The sequence below is a fragment of the Sciurus carolinensis genome, unplaced genomic scaffold, assembly GCF_902686445.1.
Source record: "Sciurus carolinensis unplaced genomic scaffold, mSciCar1.2, whole genome shotgun sequence".
Lineage (NCBI taxonomy): Eukaryota > Metazoa > Chordata > Mammalia > Rodentia > Sciuridae > Sciurus > Sciurus carolinensis.
This window is the reverse complement of record NW_025920201.1, coordinates 9,848-32,397: the sequence shown is the minus strand read 5'-3', so window position 1 is coordinate 32,397 and position 22,550 is coordinate 9,848. Positions and strand designations below refer to the sequence as shown.

Here is a 22,550-nt window from a genome sequence, read left to right as displayed (position 1 = left end):
AATAATAGGGCCACATTCTGGAACAATCCAGAGGTGTCTGGTTCTGACAACCAGGTTACCATTGTCCAGGTGTGCTGCTGAGAGGCCACCTGGCTGGGGTCAGGCACTGGGAAGTTCTGTGGGTAGTGTGTAGCACAGGAACCACAGCTTCTGTTGGAGGAGTGATTGAGGCCTCTGATACTTCCCTCCTGCAGCATCCAGCATCGTGCTGGGCATGAGGGTCACATCAGTTCCTTTGTTTCCCTGGGCCTCCCTTGCAGTGCCCCTGGAGATCTGGGGCCACCCATCCCCACAGGTGGATGAGCGACAGACTTCTTCTGTGCATGAAGGATGTGGTGTGTGCAGGGCGGGGTGAGTCTGTGTTTGACCTGCTGAGCTTGTTGCTTTTACTTTCTGGCTAATTCACTTGGGGCATGAAATTCTTGAGTAGATCAGGTAAAAGAATTACAGGGAGAAGAAGAGACAAGGAGAAGGAAGAGAAGGAGGAGGAGACCACCAACAAGACATTTAGGAAAATCATACTCAGGTCGGGTCACTGTTTGGAGATGTCTGGGAAAGAAAGGTGTTGACACTTCACGTCCTATTGGGAGGCTACAGCGTAAGGTGCGTCAGCTCTGGGATTATACTGGTTTAGGTCAAACCCTGCCCAGCTCCACTCACTGAATGCATTTAGGTAAGTTATCAAAACTAACCAATTTTCTCATCTCTCATCTTCATAAAGGATGTGACACTACCAGCCTCCCAGCATTATTAAAGGGATGAAATTCTGAAATCTTCTCACATGCACAGATAGACACACACAGTAACAACCTGGAGCTCATTCAAACAGGAGATCTTTGCATTTTTTTTTCAACTTCTGTGACTTTTATGCACATGAAGAGAAACTGATTTTTTAATCTATATTTAAAAATTATTTTATTTTAACCTTTTAATTTTGAAATGATTGTAGACTCACACAAAATGCAGGGGGGAGTAGAGTGCCCATGTAGCACCTCCTGCCCACCTCCCCTGGGGGATCTTTCTCATGAATACACTCTGTGCAGAAGCAGATTCCACTCTTCATGCACTTTCTCTCTGAACCCTGGCCATGTGCTGGGGGGAAGCAAATGGCCAGTCGGGTCTGACCTCACCACTTCCCTGCTGTTCCCTGCTGCTCCTGCTCTTGTAATTTATTTTCCAATTTTTTTGTACCAGATAAATTCAGGTGTGAAGAGAAATCCTGGCTGGTGCTGGGTAAACAGCCTGGTGCCTTGTGGTATTTGGTTTCCTCTTTTCAGGCAGCTGGTCTCAGGCTGATGTCAAGGGCAGGTCTGTATCCCATGGCACACCCCGGACACAAAGGGAGGGTTTTCAACACCTTTGGAGGAGGCTGTGTTGGCTGCTTCATAAATTCCTACTTGAGAGCTCTATCTCCTAAGATGGATCCAAATCCACACATTGTTAACCAAGGACTTGAGAGGGCCTGTGTGGAAACCTGGGTTAGTGAGCACCAGAAGTTTGTCACTGGTGCCTCAGGCATTGGCCCCTGGGACCCTGAGAGGGGCTCAGCTCACACTATTTTCCTTCCCACCTCATCTGCCTCCTTCCCCTTCAGCAGGGACCCTCCCTGCTGTCAGTTGAGTTCTCTTTTCACTTCCCAGGAACACTTTTCCAAGTGGTGTCTTTCCTGGATTTCAGACAGACAGACTCAGTGACTCTGTGACACCAGTCAGGCAATTTTTATGTCTGCTAAGAAGTGGTTTCCTGAAAAAGCCTCAAATATAAACAAGTCAAATGCATCTAGCTGTCTGGGGCACTGTGGTGGGGTGTTCCATGAGAGTCTATTATCTCTGGCAGGGATCCTCAGTGTCCCCCAATTCCTGCTCCAACCACCCCAACTGAGGCCTCCCACAGGAAGAAAGAATTCAAGGTGAGTCCAGAGTTCTGTGAACAAGCTCATCACGGGATGGGGGTGGGGGGAATCATTCTGAGCACAATGGGTTTCTGAGTTTGTATATATTTCTGAGTCTGGTTGTGTGTCATTCATGTCTAAGTTCTTTAGATATCATGTAGTAGAGGTGATAATGTAGAAAGAGCTCTTCCCTAAATTCTTTGCCTTGAATTCCTTTGATGTTCCCAATTCTTCACTCACAGACATGATAAGCAGGTCATCAATGAATAAATCTCCATGAATTCCAAACCCACTGCTGACTTCAGGCACCATTCTCCAGGGGGCCTGCTGAGGATCACCTTAATTAAGACCCAGCATACTCTGTAATTGTTGCAGGCACTTCACAGACATGCACAACAATACCTCTGTGCTGTTATTATCTTGCTGTCACACATCTGAAAGAGCAGGATCAAAGTCACTGAGTTCTTACAACACTGGTGAGAGATCAGTTCACCCTCTCCATCACCTCTCAACTTTGGCACCAAGAAGGCTGAAGTACCTGCCATGGGGACAGGCCTCAGTGTCATGGGTGTCAATGGTTGTTGTACCTGAATGCCAGTGACCCAGAGAAGAGTGCAGTACCATCAAGTGATGACACAGAGATATGCGGCTGGGTTCTTTGTATAAGGTGGTCTGGGGTGGAATCTGGGTGAGGTGACATTTGAGCTGAGGTCTGAGCCATGAAAAGGACCCAGCCAGGGGTTGCCCTGGAGGAAAGAGACTTCCAGGTATGCTAATCAATTTTCCCTGCTGGGACTTAACACCTGAGAAGATCAACTTGAAGGAGGAAAGATTTATTTCAGTTTCAGACTGTCAGTCCACAGTTGGTTGGTCCCATGTGGTGATGTGGAAGGAACATTGTGATAGGGAGGATGCGGTCAAAAATATCCACCTCATGGCAGTCAGGAAGTGGAGAGAGGGGTGGGGGAATGAGAGAGAGAAGCTGGGGGTAAGATATTGTCCACAAGGTTGTGCTCCTAAGAACCCATTTCCTCCAATGAGGCTTTACCTCCTAGTTTCCACCACTGCCCACTAGTCTATTCAGTTATGAATCTGTCACTGGACTAATCCACCCATGAGGTCAGTGCCCCAATGATCTGATCACTGCCCAAAATCCCATCTCTGAACAGGCTGCATTGGGGACCAAACCTTCAACACAGCCTTTGGGGGACATTCCAGATCCGAAGCATAACACCCAGTAAGAGGAGCATCATGAGGGATTCCTGAGGAAAGCAGGCTTTGCAGGTGTATGTGTTTAAACTCAAAGCTTCTTGAAGGTGTCTGTAATTATTTCTAACCTGGAATCCTTTATAAGGCTAAGACCTTAACTGGCATCACCCAGCAATAGTTGGCTGAATGACCGTGGTTTAAACCTCTTGTTTTTAAATGAGAAACTAGAGTCCTAACAAGGTGGTGTGGCTGAGTAGACAGTGACTCTGAGGAAGAAATCTCTTTCCAGTTCAGCATAGCTCTGTCTCCTAATTTTACATGTAATTTTTTAAAATGATAGCTATAGCTAGCCATTTTTCTTGTGCAGAGCCTTGTTCTTGTGTAGATAAATCTGACGGGGTATGTGACATCATCCACCAAAAAAAAGAAAAAAAAACAAAACAAAATTCTGCTGTGGGTTGTTTGCTTAACACTTTTCCCTGAGGTTAAAAACATGGTAGCATTTTTAAACCATGTAGACAAAATCACTCCCTCTCTAAGCAGGGACTGAAATCATTGCCAGGGTTGCTAAATTGGCAGGGCAAAGGGCCCATACCATCTTTCCTCACACAGGCTGGGTGCAGGTCTTGAAGCAAGACTCATATTGATCAGAAGCCACACAGAGGCTGGCAGAGAAGCTCCTGATAGACTCTGGGTTAGCACGTGTGCCCAGCAAGCTGTGGGTGGGACATAGAAGGACTTGGAAGCCAGGAGAACACCAAGGCAAGCACCCACAATGCAGCGGGAACTTTGGCTTCATGCAGGGACAGGACTTGAGCTGCCCTGCCTCATTCTGTGTCCCTCACTTTTCACTTTTTTCTTTTTTGGAGGGAGAGAGAAGGAAACCTGGAGTATTTTTCTGTCTTTAAGACAAACAGGAGCAATAATAGCTCATATATGTGGAGCGATAGATGGTTTTCAAAGGCTTCTCTGTCCTTTGTTTTCCTTCATTTGCATTTTAGCCTATCATGCACATAACTTTCAACATGAGTTTTGAGACTCAAAGACATTAGCTTAAAACCCTTGCTGGTTCCTGCCCAGCGAGCAAGGGCAGTTCTGATCTCTCACCTTCAGATGGAAGTCTTTGCTGGCATTTTTTTCCATCCTGAAGGGGAGGGAGCAGAGCTCAGCAAAGGTAAAAGTCAGGACCATGTCCCCTGTCAGCAGCTGCTGATACAGTGCCAGAGACAGTAGGGCTGGGGTTCTTTTCCAGTCTCCTTTTAAGGACATTCTGCAACTCCAGTGTCTTGAAAGAGGCAGTAGAAGCATAGCTCATAATGATATGTGGGTCAGATCCACACATCAAAAATCCTAAAGGTATTTTAAAACAAAGAGCAAGAGGAGTAGGGTCCTGAGAAAAAGCTCACACAAATGGAAAATGCAGAGGAGAGAATTCTAAGGCACTTTAAGAAGAGAATGGAAAATGTTCTTAAAATGTGTAGGGGTTTGTTTCTCCTCAAATCTGTCATGTGGAACACCCCAAGGAACAAACCTGATGCTGAATATTAATAAAGACTGATAGAAGCTGCATGAGGTCAGGTGTGTCTCTCTAATCATACAACCTGTTCCCAGAATTCTCAGGAGCCCTTGCTTACCCTTGTAAATCAGCAGACAAAAAGAGAAAGAGAAAAAGAAAGGGCTGAGCAGACTTCCCAATTGGTGCCAAATAATTTGAATAGGAAGCCTCTGTGTGTTGATACTAGGTCTCAGATGAAGGCTTGGCTTCTGTACTGACAGAGTGCCTAATATGGATTGAGTTTCTATTCTAATCAGTTAACCAGGGGCAGGGCTGTCACTGTAGAACTGCTGGTGTTCAGGTAACAACATTTCAGCTAGGAAGCAGCACCCATTCCTGGGCCCTGTGGAAGCAGCTGGATTTGCAAGACTGCTGCTTTATCTGGCTGTCCTTGGGTCTGGCACATCCTAACGATGGGTACCAAAGGGACAGTGATGTGTGAAAGTGATGTGATAAAGAGCCTGATGGTGTTGATGGGGAAAGGCTGCTGCAAGAGTTCGTTGTGATCAAGACTGGATTTGCTCAGTGACTGGTGCTGGATCCTGTTATGAGTTCAACTGTGTCCCCCATAGTAGAGAAATGCTGTAGTCCTAGCTCCCAGCAGATGAGAAGTTGACCCAATCTAGAAAGTTGATAAAGTTAAGATGAGGTGACCAGGGCGGGCCCCACAAGATGGGAGATAGAGAAAGAGAGCGGCATGTGAAGACTGAGACACACACAGGAGGACATGGCCCCAGGAAGATGCTGCCAACAGCCAAGGAGTGCCCGGGAACCAGAAGCCAGAAGGGGAAGGAAGGACCTCCCTTGGAAGCTTCCTAGGGGGCATGGACCTGCCAGCACCTTGATTTCAGAATCAAAACCTAGAATTCTAAGAAAATAAAATTTATTGTTGAAAGTGACCCAGATTGCAGTCCTTGTTATAGGAGTACCAGGAGTCAGACACAGGGCCACGTTTCTGTCACTCTGAAATACCATTAGTTTCATAATCACTATAGAAAAACTCCTTTCATATGGAAATACTGTCAGTCTCTAGTTTCATACTTCTTTTTAAAATTTTTTTATTTTATTTGTTTGAATTAGTTATACATGCCAGCAGAATGTACTTTGATACATCATATATAATTCATACCTCTTCTTATTCTCATTAAAACAATTTTTATATTAAATTTTTTTTTCAATTTTTACAAACTGCATTTTAATTCATTATACACAAGCTTTTCATTTCTGTGGTTGTACACATGTAGATTCACAGCATTCATGTAATCATACATGTATATAGGGTAATACTGTCTGTTTCATTCTACTATCTTTCCATCCCCCACCCCCTCCAACCTCATTTTCCTCTACACCATCCAAAGTTCCTTCATTCTTCTCTTCCACATCCCCCATCCCTACCACCTTGCCTCTTACATATCGTTATCCACTTATCAGAGAATACATTTGGCCTTTGGTTTTTTGGGCTTGGCCTATTTCACTTAGAATGATATTTTCCAACTTCATCCATTTACCAGCAAATGCCATAATTTTATTCTTCTTATGGCCCAGTAATATTCCATTGTGTATATGTACCACAGTTTCTTTATCCATTTTTCAGCTGAAGGACATCTCAGTTGGTTCCACAATCTAGCTAATGTAAATTGAGCTGCAATGAACATTGATGTAGCTGCATCACTGTAGTATGCTGATTTTAAGTCCTTTGGGTACAAACTGAGGAGTGGGATAGCTAGGTCAAATGGTGGGTTCATTCCAAGTTTTCTGAGGAATCTCTACACTGCTTTCCAGAGTGACTGCACCAATTTGCAACTCCACCAGCAATGTGTGAGTGTGCCTTTTCCCCCATATCTATGCCAACACTTATTATTGCTTATGTTCCTGATAATAGCCATTCTAATTGGAGTTAGATGAAATCTTAGGGTGGTTTTAATTTGCACTTCTCTAATTACTAGGGATGATGAACACTTTTACATATATTTGTTGATCACCTGACATTTCTCATAGAAATAGAGAAAGCAATCATGAAATTCATCTGGAAGAACAAAAGACCCAGGAAACCCAAAGCAATCCTGGGCAGGAAGAGTGGGATGCAGGAGGTATCACAATATCAGGACTTAAACTCTACTATAGAGCAATAGTAACAAAAATGGCATGGTATTGTCACCAAAATAGACAGGTAGACCAATGGTACAGGATAGAAGGCACAGAGACATATGCATGTAAGTACAATTACCTCATACTAGAAAAATGTGACAAAAAATTACAATGGAGAAAAGATAGCCTCTTCAACAAATGGTGCTGGCAAAACTGGAAATCCATATGCAGTAAAATGAAATAAAAACCCTATCTCTCACCCTGTACAAAACTCAACTCAAAATGGATCAAAGATCAAGTAATTAGGCCTGAGACCCTTCACCAAATATAAGAAAAAGTAGACCTGAATCTCCATCAACTTAGGACCAGACTTCCTTAACAAGACCCCCATAGTGCAAGAAATAAAAGCAAGAATCAATAAATGGGATAGATTGAAACTAAAAATTTTTTTCTCAGTAAAGGAAACAATAATGTGAAAAGAGAGCCTACAGCATGGGAGAAAATCTTTTCCACATACACCTCAGACAGAGAACTAATCTCCAAAGATTATAAAGAACTTAAAAATCTTTACATCAAAAATACAAAGAACCCAATCAATGAATGTACTAAGGAACTGGGCAGACATTTCACAGAAGAAGATACACAGGTGAACAACAAATACATGAAAAAGTGCTCAATTGTTTTTTAAAAATGTGACTTCAAGTTAATTTCCTGAGGTTTCCTAGGGATACAAATAGAATTGACCATAACCATGTGTTACAGAATGGGAAGATCATGGTTGAATCTTGCCGCTCTGGAGGTCAGAGATGCTCCAAATAGCAGCTCTCCTTTGTTTAAATAGTGCTTGAGATGATAGAGTGGGATATGCTAGGCCTTTCCCAGTGTGGTGCACACTCCTCCTCAGCCTTTGCTGTCATCTGTGGCAGAGTTGGGGGAGTAATCCCTAGGACCCTGCCATTGACACATCCCTGTACAATTGCCACATCAGACTTCTCAGCAGCATTAGCCCCAACAACATAAGAAGAGCCAAGGACACCCCAAGATTCTACTGAGCTTCTCTCCCACCAGTTGGGACCAAGTGTGGCCTTCAGCTAACCAGTTATAACTTTAGGCTGTACTTGGGGCCAGAAGAGGGGGAGGCTCACCCTGGAGTCTGGGTCAGGTGGGACCCAGGTCCTCTTGGTCCTGCTGCTTTTTGGACCATGGCCTTTGACACAGATCCAATTCTTGTGGTAGATGCAGTCCACCTGAGCTGCATCTGCTTCCTGTGCTGCCCCTCCATGTCTGCTTCCCAGCCTGCTCTCCACACCCTCAACCTGTACTACATTCCCTGCCATTGTGAATGATTCCACACATACATGAATGCAAAGGAAATCTTAGAGCCAATCTCCTTCAAGAAAAGTCTTGAGCACCTGGGTTTGCAGAGCTAGCACAGAGGGGCCAGGAGGGAATCTAACCAACACTGCCAGCTCCCTGCCAGCTTCCACCTCAAGTTGCCCATGAGGAATTTCTTAGCACTGGCACAGCACACTTAATTTCTGGGATCCAGGGGAATAAATGCTTGAGAACTGTGGCACCTTGAGAACTATTGATATTTTAAGAGTCAGAACGAGTGACTTAGGAGTTGTGTCAAGGTGTCCAGAAGCCTGTCCTCTCTCTTGGTAAACAAAAGAACCCACAGAAGAATTTTCAAGTATAAGTGCAGTGAAAACAAAAACTGCATTGCTGGATGACAGCACGGGTCATTCCTGAAAGCAATTCACTTCCTAAGGTCAGGCGTCCAAGGAGGATGGCTTCTATCCTGAGCTCATCCTTTCTGTAGTTGGGAGGGCCATGGAGGGTGCAGAAGATCAATTTGCTTTTCATCACTCTCTGCCTCCATTTAGGCCAGCATTCCAAATGTGCCAGATGGACAATGGACTAGCGAGTCACTCAGAAATGGTTTCAAACCCACCTTCGCCTCCGACTTCCTGAGACACAGTGAGAAAACTACTGAACCTTTCTAGAGTTGGGCCTACACAATTGGTCATTGGGCACCTCATTTTAAATGTTTTGAGTCATGAGAATAAAATGAAGCTAATTATAAAAGAGTTATGAATTTAAAAATTGTGGTTGAACATCATCATCATCATCTTCATCCTTGTGATCACCAGAAGGGAACTAACAGATAGTAGCAGGATCTATGTCCATGGAAGTGTTGATTATTTTGTGTGAATTTCTGTGACATAAGTATGATGGTGGGGGTAAAAGCTGCAAAAGGCAGATTGGTTTGGACTGAAGACCCTAGGAAAGCGGGGAGGGATGGATTACTGGCTCTGGTGGAGATGACTGATGTGCTCCTGTCTATGTAGCTGTGACTATATAGGGATGGTCCCTTGGGGTGAGGATGGCATCATAGGTAGTAAAGGTTTGTACCAGAAAACAATTAAAGCATCTTCCAAACCAGCAATCCTCAGATGTCATGAATATATCACACTGGAGGGATTTATAAACATGGTTAAATTTCTAGGGGCATTTGTGGGAAAGGTCTGTACTGTAGGTAATTCTTTGGTCTTTGTACCTGGAGTAACATCTGGACCATTACTGTGCTCTTAGTGAATGTTCACAAGTGAAAATATAAATAAATGAATGGACAACTAGTGGAGGATGAAATGTGACAATGCACATAAGACAATCTTGGTCATATTTCATAAAAATCTGTGAAGCTAATTTCACTCCTGCTGCTTTTGCTATTCTTCTTGCATGCTCAGGTCCACCTGTGTCTTCTATTGATAGATAGCGCTCCTTCCAAAATCCTTGTATTTATCAGATATTTGCACCCTCCAACCAAAATCTTTTTTTTTTTTCATACTGGGAATTGAACTCAGGGGTGTCTAACCACTGAGCTACATCTCCAGCCCTTTTTGTTTTTAATTTTTGAGACAGTCTCTCTAAGTTGCTTAGAGCTTTGCTAAGTTGCTTAGGGTCTCACTTAGTTAATTAGGGCCTTGCTAAGTGACTGAGGCTGACTTTAAACCTGTGATCCTCTTGCCTCAGCCTCCAGAGCCACCATGCCTGGCTTCCAGCCAAAATCTTCAAGTAAAGGTGAGTGAGCACCCTTTACTTTCCCTGTGAAGGAACTTTATGGGACTCTCACTGCAAAGGGTAACTTCGTGACTTCTTGACTGGCCAGGAGGTGTCCAGCCACTTGGCCAAACATAATTCTGGCTGTGTGTGAGGGCCTTTCTGAAGGAGATGACATCCGTTGCCCTTCCTAATATGGAAGGTGGGCTTATCCAATTAGTTGGTCATTAGGATAGAACACAAAGGCTGGTCAGGAGGGTACTCTTTTCATTTGTTTGCTTGGACTGGGACCTCAGTCTAACATTCAGACTGAGACTGAAACACCAGCTCTTGTGGAGTCTTGAGGCCAATTTCTAACACCACTGGCTCCCCTGATTCTCAGGACTCACATTAGAATCACACCATTGGTTCCTTTGGACCTCCAGCCTACTGACTGCAACTCTTGGGGTTTTTCTCTGTCCTCACATGAGATGATTCTTTATCTAATGTCCTGGGCAATTTTCCACAGACCCCTATTATTTTCCAGGAAAGGCTTAGGTGGGGTCCTGTTATACATGGACAATTCTTCACATTTTCCCATCTTAACATTGTCAACTCATTCAAATCTCAGAGCTTGACTTGTGATGTTGGTACTATTTACATTTTATAGGTGAACAGATAAGGAAGCTCAGGACTTGGGGGAATGAAATAAGTGGTTAATATGTAACTTGAACCCAGGGTTCATGCTGGAGCTGAAAGCGCATGACTTTGAATCACATGCTTTACATTTTTTCAGTAGAGCTGACTCTTAAAATAAAGAGTTTAGATTCTCAAGTGAGCTGGTAGGGCAATAAATATGGGTGGGAAAATTACCTAGGATGAACCCCCAGTCTTTTCACAGAGTAAAGGAAACACCATTCTGCATCAAAATGGCAAACTGAGACGCGAGTGCCATGGTGAAAGCACACGTGATGATACGCATGTAATTCAACAGATTTCCTGTTCCGAATCTGTTCCAACTGTTGTACCATTTTGAAGCATTTTAGCAAATGGTGATGATTTCAACTTGCTGGGATTAGCAGTTGCTCTCTGTACCCACAGAAGGTCCTGCCCCCTCTCCAATCCATATGCCCAGGCAGCATTTTTCCTAAGCCCCTACTTGAGTCCTCCATTTCTTCTGTAAAGGTCTCCATGGGGTTATCACCACACAACTCTCTTGGCCAAAAGTGTAATATGTTTCTTTCATTTCTTTGTCCATCTTTTGTCTAGGGAATGCTTAGCCATCCTGCTGAAGATTTTGCAAGCAGACATCATCTTTTCAGACATGGTTGTGTCTATTGCTAGTTGATATAAGCCAAGATACTTTCTTTCAAACATCCCCTCTCTCACCCCTCTCCTCCCCTGTGTGGTCGAAAGTCCTACTTCAACTCCCTGACCTCTCCAAGCCAGGACGTGTGTGTGAGAACCCAGCTGAAGACAGCCAACCTCATTTGCTGCTAGAACCTTTGCTGAGGTCCTTGTCCTTGTCATGCCCAGTGCCAAATATTGGATAGACAAACACGCCCCTGTTCTCCAGGAGCTCCCCATGAGGTGAGAGGCTGGAAATATATAGAAATGCTATTCAGCAAATGAAGAAATAGAGGAACATATAGGGGTCTGGGAACAAGGATGGTTGTTTGCAGGAGGGAGGACAACACATTAGAGGGCTTGCCAGGACCATGATAATGAGCACTTCTCCTAAAAATCAAAGGGAGATCAGTAGAGGAAAGGGACCAAAGGGTGGGAGGTGGGGAACAGGGGACAGTACTAGGGAGTGATAATGGCCAAATTATATAATTTTATTGTGTGCATGTTCAAATATGTAACAAGGATTCCCATCAATATGTGCAATTATAATACACCCGTAAAATAATGTGGAAAAAAACAAGGATTTCCCACAACTTAGCTCGTTTGTTCCTTCCAATTCCTCTATAACACAACTTAGTATCATTCCACTTTAAAGATGGGGGACACTGAAAAACACAAAGGTGAGGTGACATGAGGCCACCCAGCAAGTATACAAGCTAAACGCTGATGCGGTTTTCCTGGCTCCTGAGTTGATACTTGTGTGACTGTCCTGCACCATCTCAGTAGTGGTGACACGGCGGGGGTGGTGAGCAGTTAGAGGGTGTGGGAGGCACATTCTATGCAGACAGTGCTGTTTATGCAGCTGCAAGAGCCTGGAAAGGCAGGGACGGAGACCTGGTGCACAGGTGGGGACACGAGGCCAAGGATGAGGCTAGGCAGGTCAGCCTGCTTACATTCTTCCAAATAAATGCTTCCCTGGGTACTCTGAGGACAAGAAACCATTGAAGTTCACTCAGTTTGTGAAGACCTGAAGCTAGGAAAGAGAAAGCAGGGAGGTCCTCAAGATTGTCCAGATGCCACGGGACAGAAAGATGGCGTCGGTAGGAAGAGCAGAGAGCCTGTGATGACCAGGGAGAGATGGAGAAGTGGATTAGGGCTGTGGTCATGCAAGTGATGAAGAGAAGATGCTCAGTGCTGTGGGCAGGTTCAGGGTGTCCACAGGAGAACCTCAGGCAGAGCAAGGAGGAGAAGGACAGTCTGCCTTTGCTGTTAGAGCTTGGTGGTACTTGGGAGATCTGCCTGGGGTGAGTACAGGGCAGACTGGACTGGATAATGGTGCTGTGAGCCCTGGCTACAATGGCAACTTTGCTTATAGCGTGATGATGTGGAGAGTTGACCGGTCCTTGGGGAGTGGGTGCTGGAGCAGATCTTGGGCACCACTCATTTGCCCTATTGTTTCTGGGGAGGGAGTCAGGAACTGTGCCTCCAGTCAGGCTTCACTCCTAAGCTATGGAAGCTAGTTGCCTTAATTGAATTATTATTGATAGCCATCTGGAATAGTGCCTGGAACCTATAAGTGCTTGGTAAATAAGTGAACAAATGAGTTCCATCTGGACGGCAGCTGGGCTGCTGCCTCTCACTTGACACACACTAGTCCTGGGCAGGGGAGCCGAGGGACTGCCCAAGGAGTGGGGCATCTCAGAAACAGCCTGGAAGGCCAGAGGGGAAGGCCCATCCTGAGGCAGGAGCTCAGCAGGATCTCGGTTGGGGGAGCTTTCCTCAAGAGGAAACTCCCCAGGGCTGAATTCCCAGGGCAATTAAGCTACAGGTGGGAAATGATGAGTTATATTGGGTTTCCACCTGAGGAGGAGCATACCTGTGCTCAGCAGCATGGTCGGTGGCAAGAGCCAAAATGTTAGACTTGTAGACTCTGCGGGTTCTGCTTTGAACCTGGAGCTGGGGATATTAGCCACACTTTAAAGCCACATGCCAGAGGTAGTCTCCTTTCCACTCCATAAAGTGACTCCATGGTCATTTACCAAGCACTTCACACATGCTGAGTCCCTGGTGGGGGACAGAGAGCGGAGGGTATAGGGTTATGGGAGACCTATTCTCAGAGTTCCCCTAATGTCTCATCCCTGTCTGCCGCACTCCCACTCAGTGCTCTTGTCCCTTTTCCATGGAGCTGATTGAGGCAGGTGCAAAAAACATCTCAGAAACCTTCAGTTCTCCAGTGAGTCTCTAAGCTCTGTGGGAACAGGGTGCTGTCCTTTTTGGGGAAGGAACAGTTTATAAGAGATTTTTAGGAAGAGCAGGAGTAACTAGAGAAGAGAGGGAGGAGAAAATTCCAGAAGCTGGGGAAGGATGGGGTAAGAGAATAGTGGGAGAGAGGAGGGGGAAGGGAAGGGGGAGGGAAAGACCTCTCCCAAGTGAAAGTGAACAGGGTTGGTTGCCTTCCATCTCTTTCATGTCAAATGTTTCTTTAATTTCTCTAGAATGCCATTTCAGGACATAGTGTTTTCTGTTTTGTAAAATAACTCATGTAAAAGAGCTCTTTTGTTGTCATTGGCATTAAAAATAAATTCAGAATAAAATAACTGGAACCGTTTTTATTCTTTTTTAACCTTGAATACTCTCTTTATTCTCTTACATCAGTCAAGTTTGTTCAGAAGATTACAATAGGCATGAGGGGAAAAATAAATGCAATTTTAAAAACTCAATGTGTTCAAAGTATAGGATATGAACCCATGCCATTACTCTTAGAAAAAAGAAAGCATTCCAAATTAATATTTTGGTGAAAGAACAAGAACACCGTCCAAGATGGCATGTGTAAGGTTTAAATGCAAGAAGTGTTTTCATTCCAGTTAGTTTAGAGAAGTGCTGGAGTGGTGCCCAACATTTGAAATATTCAAATCCTTTAAGGTTTCTGAATGGAAACCGAAATGATGCACAATTTCAGTGGCTTTCAATTTCCCATTTTATCCCAGAAATATATGGATGATCTTTGCCATGAGCTACTTCCATGATTGCAATGACCTTCTTCAGGGCTTTTTCTCCCGCAGCATTGTTTTCCAGGCCCATGTACAGTCTTCCCAGCTTCAACTACAGGGAGGCCACGTTGAGGGAGTACAAAGCATAGTGTTTACTGTAGGGCTTAATGATCTTCTGACCATATCTCAGGGCTCCTTCCCAGTCCTGCATGTACAAGCAGACCCCTGTGGCCTGGTATATCATGTGCAACATATATACATTATAGTCCTCAAACACGGAACTCATCTTCCCCTAACTGAGCTTGCAGATTTCCAGCAGCTCAGTAGGGGATTTGTAGTGCGTAGCCCTCCAGAATCCCTCAATGACATCACGTGCATATCCGATTATTTCACAGATGGCTTCTTCCTTTGGGGAGTCGCTGAGTTTGAGGATTTCCACCTTTGCTGTACCCTTGTCTTTCGTAGTGCACTCCTGGCATTCATAGGTAAAAAAGGAAGAATCTCTTAGCCGGTCATTCCTGTCTTTTGTTGGGTACAGGAGGTCAGTATAACTGGTAAATACCTCTTCTCAAGGACTGATTCCCTGTATGGCTCTTACTTCCTCCAGGGTCCCTTTGTAGGTCACAATTGTCGCGTCCCCTCTGCCACAGAGAGAGACACGGCAAACGTCTGAAGCTTTGGAAGTTTATTGTGCACAAGTTCTTTCCTACGCTTCTCTTACCCCTAGCTTCTTCGCACTTTCAGCTTTCCTTTTCCCAGCTCCTTCCACTCCCGCGTACTTCCTCCTTCCAGCTCCGCTCCCGCTGCTGCCGCGGCCGCCATCGTCGCCGCCGGTTCTTCCGCTTCTTCCGTCCCTTCCTCAGCTTCTCCCCCTACTCTCCCACCCACCAGACTTATATACACTTCAGTCAATCAGGGGAGAGTACACAAGATAAACGCAGACAGCTGCAGGCACAGGACGGGTGCACGAGGGGGGGGGCATGCTCTAGTCACATCATTAACTAGCCAATTATTGGAATTCGCTGGTTGTTTACTGTATAGCTGGCCGCCTCTGGCTCAGCGTCAGGCGCCATCTTGACCATGCCCGAGGCTGGGGTTCCCGGAAAACCCCACAGATCCCCCTTCTTTAATATTAAACTAAGGCTCGGGACCGTGTCTGTCTTAGGCTGAGTGGTCAGCATATGTCCTTACCCGTCATCAGAGCCTGCAGAGCATGCTGCAGCTCCTGTCTTAGGTTGGTACCCAGCCACCTCCTTCATTACCCGTCCTTGACTACCGATCCAGCATCAAGAGCCATACTAATGGGGGGCTGTCGGCCTTTAGGGCGGTCATGGCCTGATGAAAAACAATTTGATCTCTCTATTGGCTAGCTTGCAGATGCATGCCAAAACGAATGAAGAGAAGAAGGCCAAGGCAGAGGGGTACCACCATAGCTCCTAAGCTTGCCCACTGTTTGACAATTCTATAAACAGAAGAGGAACCTTATAGCCATATCAAATACAGAAACAATATACATCCCAATAGAGTTACAATATGGGTAACACAAAGCAGCTCTCAGGGAATAAACGCATCCCAGTCCCAAAAGTTCTTGCAAAGCATCCACTTGTTCTTATAATGAGTCCATTCTCTGATAGAGTCTCTATGGTCTGCAAGGCTGCAACTGCATTCTCGGCCGAATGATCGTTGTTGTGGTTGTGTCAATGCTGCTACTGCAAGGACTGTGGTGGCAGCGATCATGGATGTTGCAATGTCAAAGCCTCTTCTGTTTCTTGATAATAGCACTGACAATTCTGTATCTGCAACAGAAACTAGGACTGGTAGGAAGATAGAAATGTGCAAATTGCACAGGTGGCAAAAGAACCATTCCAGCATTGTGAGAGATAGGACACAGTTAGTGAACAGTTAAGAGGTATTATTAGAAATGTTAGTTGGTAGAAACATAAAAAAGAGAAAATACACAAGCTGACGTGGGAGGAAAAACAATATCACAGCTGGAGTCAGCAGAACGAGTTGCTCTACTCTGGGTCTGATTTGTAGCATGATTCCAACGGCAAAGTACAGAAATTCCTCCTGTTAAAGCAAAGAAAGGCTAGAAATATCCTTGTCACCAAAAACAGCACGACCTGAAAAATCATCAGTAGAATTGACAGACTTGTAGAGAAATTGGTGAAAAGCAAGAAAAGGAAGGATAAAAAATATGTTAGTCAGAAATGAAAAATATGGCCAGGCTAACAATGGCCCATAGGTTCCGGGTTTGCCTTTCCGTCTGAGTTTTCATTATTGGAGGAAGGCTCAGACTCGCCATTGTGAGGAGGAGCAGAATCACTTGCATGCTGTAAAACTCTGACCAGCCTTTCTGGAATCCAGACTGGAGTCTGTTGATCCTGTGGGAAAATACAAACAGACCCTCGGACCCAACGAAGGACTGGATCCGGTCCTTTCCAACAACCTGTCAGGATATCTTTCCATTTTGCCCATACTTGAGAAGTATTATGGGGATTATAATGTCGATCAGCTGCAGAATGGCCGTCCCTATCCAGTGTTAAGAAATTTAGAATGAAAAGAACTAAGTTAAGTTTATCTTTAGGAGACTTGTAGGAGGCTCCTATTCCCCCTTTTTGTTTATTTAGACAATTTTTTAAAGTAAGATGTGCTCTTTCCACAATGCCCTGTCCCTGAGGATTATAGGGGATGCCAGTGACTGATTGGATGTTAAATGTTTGTAAAAACAACTGGAAGCTTTTGGAAGTATAAGCAGGACCATTATCTGTTTTAATAACTTTAGGTATGCCCCAGCCAGCAAATGCTTGTAGGCAGTGTTGAATGACATCTTTTACCTTTTCTCCAGAATGAGCGGAAGCCATAATGACCCCTGAAGCAGTGTCTACTGACACATGTACATACTTAACAGTACCAAATTCAGAAATATGGGTTACATCCATCTGCCAAATATGACCAGGCAGCAGTCCCCTAGGGTTAACTCCAAAGGATTGCACTGGGATTAAAGGAGCACAATGTTGACTATTTTTTACTATTTGTCGAGCCATACATTTAGATATAGGAAATTTTCTGCTCAAAGTAGTGGAATTTACATGAAATTTTTCAAGAAAGAGTTTTGCCTGTTCCTCTATGGAAAAAACAAAAATTGATTTGGTGGCCATATCTACCAAGTCATTAGCATTGGCCAAAGGTCCTGGTAAATTAGAATGAGCTCTAATATGTCCTACATAGAATAGATGTTTACGCTGTAGGATAAGGTTTTGTAGTGTAGTAAAGTAAGAAGCTACCGTGGACATGGAAGAAATATGAGGTACCGTTTCAAGAACCTGTAAAGCGTTAACGATATATAAGCTATCAGATAGAAGATTGAATGGCTGATTATCTGCTAATTTAAAGGCTAATATTACAGCTGCAAGTTCAGTAACCTGTGCAGAGTTGGGTGGAACTATTATGGTATGAAGTTGTTTACCGATAAGTACTGCACCTACTCCATTTTTGGAGCCATCAGTAAAAATGGTTACACAATCTTTAAGAGGCTGGACACTAGTCACTTTTGGAAAAACTATGGGAGTATTTTTACAGAATTGAATCCAGGGATGTTGGGGATAATGGTTATCGAACTGAGCTGAAGTGGTACAATATAATACTGACCAATCATCATAATTAACCATTTAATTTGCTGAGTGGAATAAGGAGTTATAATAATAGACGGATGGATTCCAAAGACAGTAATGCAAGATTCTATTCCCTTGAATATTACCTGAGCAATAGCTTGGGGATATAATTGCAATGTTTTAGCTGGAGAGCTAGGGAGATTTATACTTTGCAGAGGTCCTCCTTGCCAAACTATGCCAAAAGGGGTATGTTTCTCCGAGATTATGATTAAACTTAATGGTTGAGTAGGATCACAACGATCAATGTAACACTGCTGAAGTCTATTCTCTACTAGCTGTAAGGATATCCGTGCTTCAGGAGTAAGTTTCCTAGGGGAATTCAAGTCAGGATTACCTTTTAATATATCGAATAAAGGTTTTAATTCCCCTGTGGACAATTTTAAATAGGATCTGATCCAGTTAATGTCACCTAAGAGTTTCTGAAAATCGTTCAAGGTATTCAATTGATCTGTTCTGATGGTCAACCTTGTTGGTCTGACTGTAGTAGCAGTGAGCCTTGTACCCAGATATTCTTGGATCTCCTCTAATTGTAATTTTTCAGGGGCTATCGTTAATCCTCTCTTTTCTAATGCTTGAGTCATAAATTGTAATGCTTCTAACAAAACTTCTTTTTCTGGATGGCAAATAAATATATCGTCCATATAGTGATAAATCAACAATCTCTTAAACTTTTGTCTAGTAGTTGTTAACGCTTTATCTACGTATACTTGACATATAGTAGGACTGTTAGCCATACCTTGAGGCAACACAGTCCATTCGAATCTCTGGTCAGGCTGAGTGTGATTAAGAGAGGGCAAAGTAAAGGCAAATCTCCAACAATCATTTTTGTGTAAGGGTATAGAGAAAAAGCAATCTTTTAAATCCAGAATAATAGTAGGCCAATTTTTTGGTAGTGCAGTGACAAGAGGGAGTCCACATTGGACGGGTCCCATAGGGTACATTTGTTCGTTTATGGCTCTCAAATCATGTAATAACCTCCATTTTCCTGATTTTTTCTTTGTTAAGAATATTGGAGTATTCCAAGGAGAGGTAGAATGTTGTAAATGACCTGCTTGTACCTGCTCTTGTACTAACTTATGAGCTGCCTCTAGCTTTTCTTTTGTTAGGGGCCACTGTGGAATCCAGCGAGGCTTATCATCTTTCCATATTATAGGGATTGATGGTTCATCAGTGGCCCCTAGGAAAAACCCAATCCATGAGAATCATTTTTTGGTGGAAGTAAAGGCAGTGGTTGGGTAGATCCTTGGCTATGTCTTCCTAATCCTTTTTTATCATCATAATTCATATTTTGTAACATATTTCTTACAGGAGTCCCTTGGTAAATCTGGTCAGTGGTGAGTTTCATATCCATTTGCTGCAGGACGTCTCGTCCCCATAGGCTAATAGGAACATTACAGACATATGGTTGAAATATTCCTGTGTGTCCCTCTGTATCTTTCCATGATAATGAGGAAGCACTTTGATTGGGGCTCTCTGCTACTCCTAAGCCTCTCAAGCTCTGAGCTGCTGTGATCAATGGCCAGTGCTTTGGCCAGACCATTGCACTGATAATACTTTTGTCTGCTCCTGTATCTAATAAACCTGTAAATTCCATATTTCCCACTTTTAATTTTAGGAGGGGCCTCTGTCCCATATCCATAGTAAGGTTTATTAAAGTGGTTCCTGTTGATCCAAAACCTCCTTGTCTTTTATTTGTATTTTCACTGGGCCACAAAGAATGTCGACTGGGCAATATAAGCATTTGTGCAATGCGATCCCCTGGAGAGATGACCGTAATTCCTTTTGGTGAAGAGACTAAGGCTTTTATTTGTCCAGTGAAATCAGGATCAATAACCCCTGGGTGTACTATAAGTCCTTTTAGTGTTGAGGAACCTCTACCTAGTAATAGCCCTACACTGTTCTGTGGGATTTTTTCATGCCAGTCGGTATCAACCATCTGCACCCCCATATCTGGGGTTAGTATGAGTCTGGAGGTGGCACAGATGTCCAATCCTGCACTCCCTGAGGTGGCCCTGCGCTCCCCTTCTCTGTGGGAGGATACCACCGTCGGGGAACTTGTTGAGGGCCCCGGGGAGGGCCCTGTCTCCCGTTTTTTTGAAGTTTAGGATTCGAACCTAGGAAATTATCCTCCCTATCTCTAATAGGCTGACAGGCACTATTCCGATGACTTCCTCTTCTGCATCTTGGACATAGCCCTGGGGCATCAGGTGTAACAGATTTTACTATAGTTATCTCTTATCTTTTGTTAGGGCATTATCTCCTTGCTGCTGATTTTGTGCATCTATTGAAACGTATTGGCCTTCTCCTATTAACATTTCTATCGGGAAACCTTGCCACTATGTTTCTGCAAGCAGTTTCAACAGCTGTTTCTTGCCACTGAGCTTCCCCAATTAGCCATTGTTCTCCAGATAACACTGCTCTGCATACCTATCTCCAAGTCTTAACTGCCTCTTTAAAGTTTTTCTAAGGGTTGATGGTATCTCCATTTGCTCCTCAAATACGGGCAGGTTCTACAAATCTTGAAGCTCTTTTTATTAGGCTTAGGTTTCTCCTACCTTTTTCCCTTGTTCTTAAGTTTTCACTACCACTTGGTTATTCCTTTTGGGGGTTCTTTGTGTTAGACTTAGTTCCCTTTTTTCCCTTGTTCTTAGATTTTTTGAGCAATTATTTTCTAGGTCACCACCACTCAATTTTTCCTCACTTCATTCTCTTTAAGCGTTCTTTTCTGTTACTATTAAATCCTGTTCATGAAGATACCCCTTGTGGCACACTAAGCGGCTTTTTTTTTTACTTTGGCTGTTTTTTTTTTTTTTTTTTTCCTCAATGGCTCCCATTGTTTTTTAATGGTTCCCTGAGGGGTTACTGCATTCAGACCCTATTGTTACTAATTTGAATAGCTTTAGTTATGGCAATTACAATAACAGTGGCCTAGCTGCCAGGAACAAGGAAATTGCTGAAGGGAAAACTATAAAGTGCGCATTAAAATTTTTATAGCGGCTTTTCACGTAGGACCGCTTCAAGCATGTTTCTACTTTCACTTTAATTAGACCGCGTTCCACGCGCCAGGACCGCTAATGGCGTGTCCCGATACCGGACCACCTTCCGTGTGTCCTTATTTTTATTTTAATTGGACCGCATTCCGCGTGCCCCCAGGACCGCTGATAGCGTGTCCTGATACCCTTTAACTGGACCGCATTCCGCGTATCCGGATAGTCGCTATACCGCGAACGTCGAGGCGCCTCTCCTTTACCTGTTTACCTTTTTTGACTTCTTTACCTGTTTACCTTTTTTGACTTCTTTACCTATTTACCTTTTTTGACTTCTTTATAACCGGTTTAGCTTGTTAAAAAATTTTAAGATATCTTACCTTGTCCCTTTTATCCTCCCGGGTTTCGGCACCAGCTGTCGCGTCCCCTCTGCCACAGAGAGAGACACGGCAAACGTCTGAAGCTTTGGAAGTTTATTGTACACAGTTCCTTTCCTATGCTCTCTTACCCCTAGCTCCTGCGCACTCTCAGCTTCCCTTTTCCCAGCTCCTTCCACTCCCGCGTACTTCCTCCTTCCAGCTCCGCTCCCGCTGCTGCCGCGGCCGCCGTCGTCGCCGCCGGTTCTTCCGCTTCTTCCGTCCCTTCCTCAGCTTCTCCCCCTACTCTCCCACCCACCAGACTTATATACACTTCAGTCAATCAGGGGAGAGTACACAAGATAAACGCGGACAGCTGCAGGCACAGGACAGGTGCACGAGGGGGGGGGCATGCTCTAGTCACATCATTAACTAGCCAATTATTGGAATTCGCTGGTTGTTTACTGTATAGCTGGCCGCCTCTGGCTCAGCGTCAGGCGCCATCTTGACCATGCCCGAGGCTGGGGTTCCCGGAAAACCCCACAACAATGACATTGGGGCAACAACTATGATTCATCAATGCAATATCATGAAATATCGCAGATCCAAAATGAGAAAGCTCTTTATCTTCAATTGTGAAGCCATTACAGTTAACCTCTGCAAACCACGAGTCTGCTGTGGTCAGGGAATTCAAGGTGCTTAAAGTAGAACTAATGGAGAGCAGAATTGGCACTCTGAATCAAATCCTTCTTCTCACTGTCCAAATTATCCAGATGTGATTCAAACTCCTTCACAGATAACAATTTCTCTGAAGGTGTTCTCTTTGGGTGGTTTTTCTGTTTGGCCTGAATCTTTGCTGTTAGCCTCAGAGTCTCCAAAGGATTCCAGTTTTCCCCCAAAAAAAACATAGGAGAAAACTCCACTTGTGCATGGGCCAATCTTCTTTCTGACACTCCACATTGCAGTAAAATGCCTGATTGCATCTTCCACATTTTGACAATCCTTCTTTCCTGGCGAAGCAGTGCTTGCAGTGGTTGCCCCGCTCCTTGACCATGAGCACGTAGGGCGTAGGCTGGGCAGGAGAAGAGCAAGTTCCCTATCTGGAAGGGCTGTAGAGTCTGCAGCCCCAGCCCTTGCCCAGCCTGCAGAAGCACTCCAGGCCGCCATGGCCCTTGGCCCTCATGGTGGCTGCAGGTGGGTGCATGTGGAGGGGCGCTGGTGCCGCTATGCCCAGGCTGCGACTCCCTGCGAAGGGCAGCTGGTGCTGACACAGCCTTTGTGCTGCAGGGTCCAGCCTCCCTGTGTTCAAAGTTCCAGGCAAGCTGCTTCCAGAATGTGGGATTGGGGGACACTCACCTGCCTTCTGAAGTTCAGCTCCAAACTGAGAAAAAGAAACAACACAGTGTGTGTA

The 22,550-nt window shown here is 44.4% G+C and overlaps 1 pseudogene; it reads right to left on the bottom strand.

The window, feature by feature from the left end:
• Window positions 1–14,087: 14,087 nt before the first annotated feature.
• Window positions 14,088–22,322, bottom strand: LOC124974978 (N-lysine methyltransferase SMYD2-like; annotated as a pseudogene).
• Window positions 22,323–22,550: the final 228 nt, after the last annotated feature.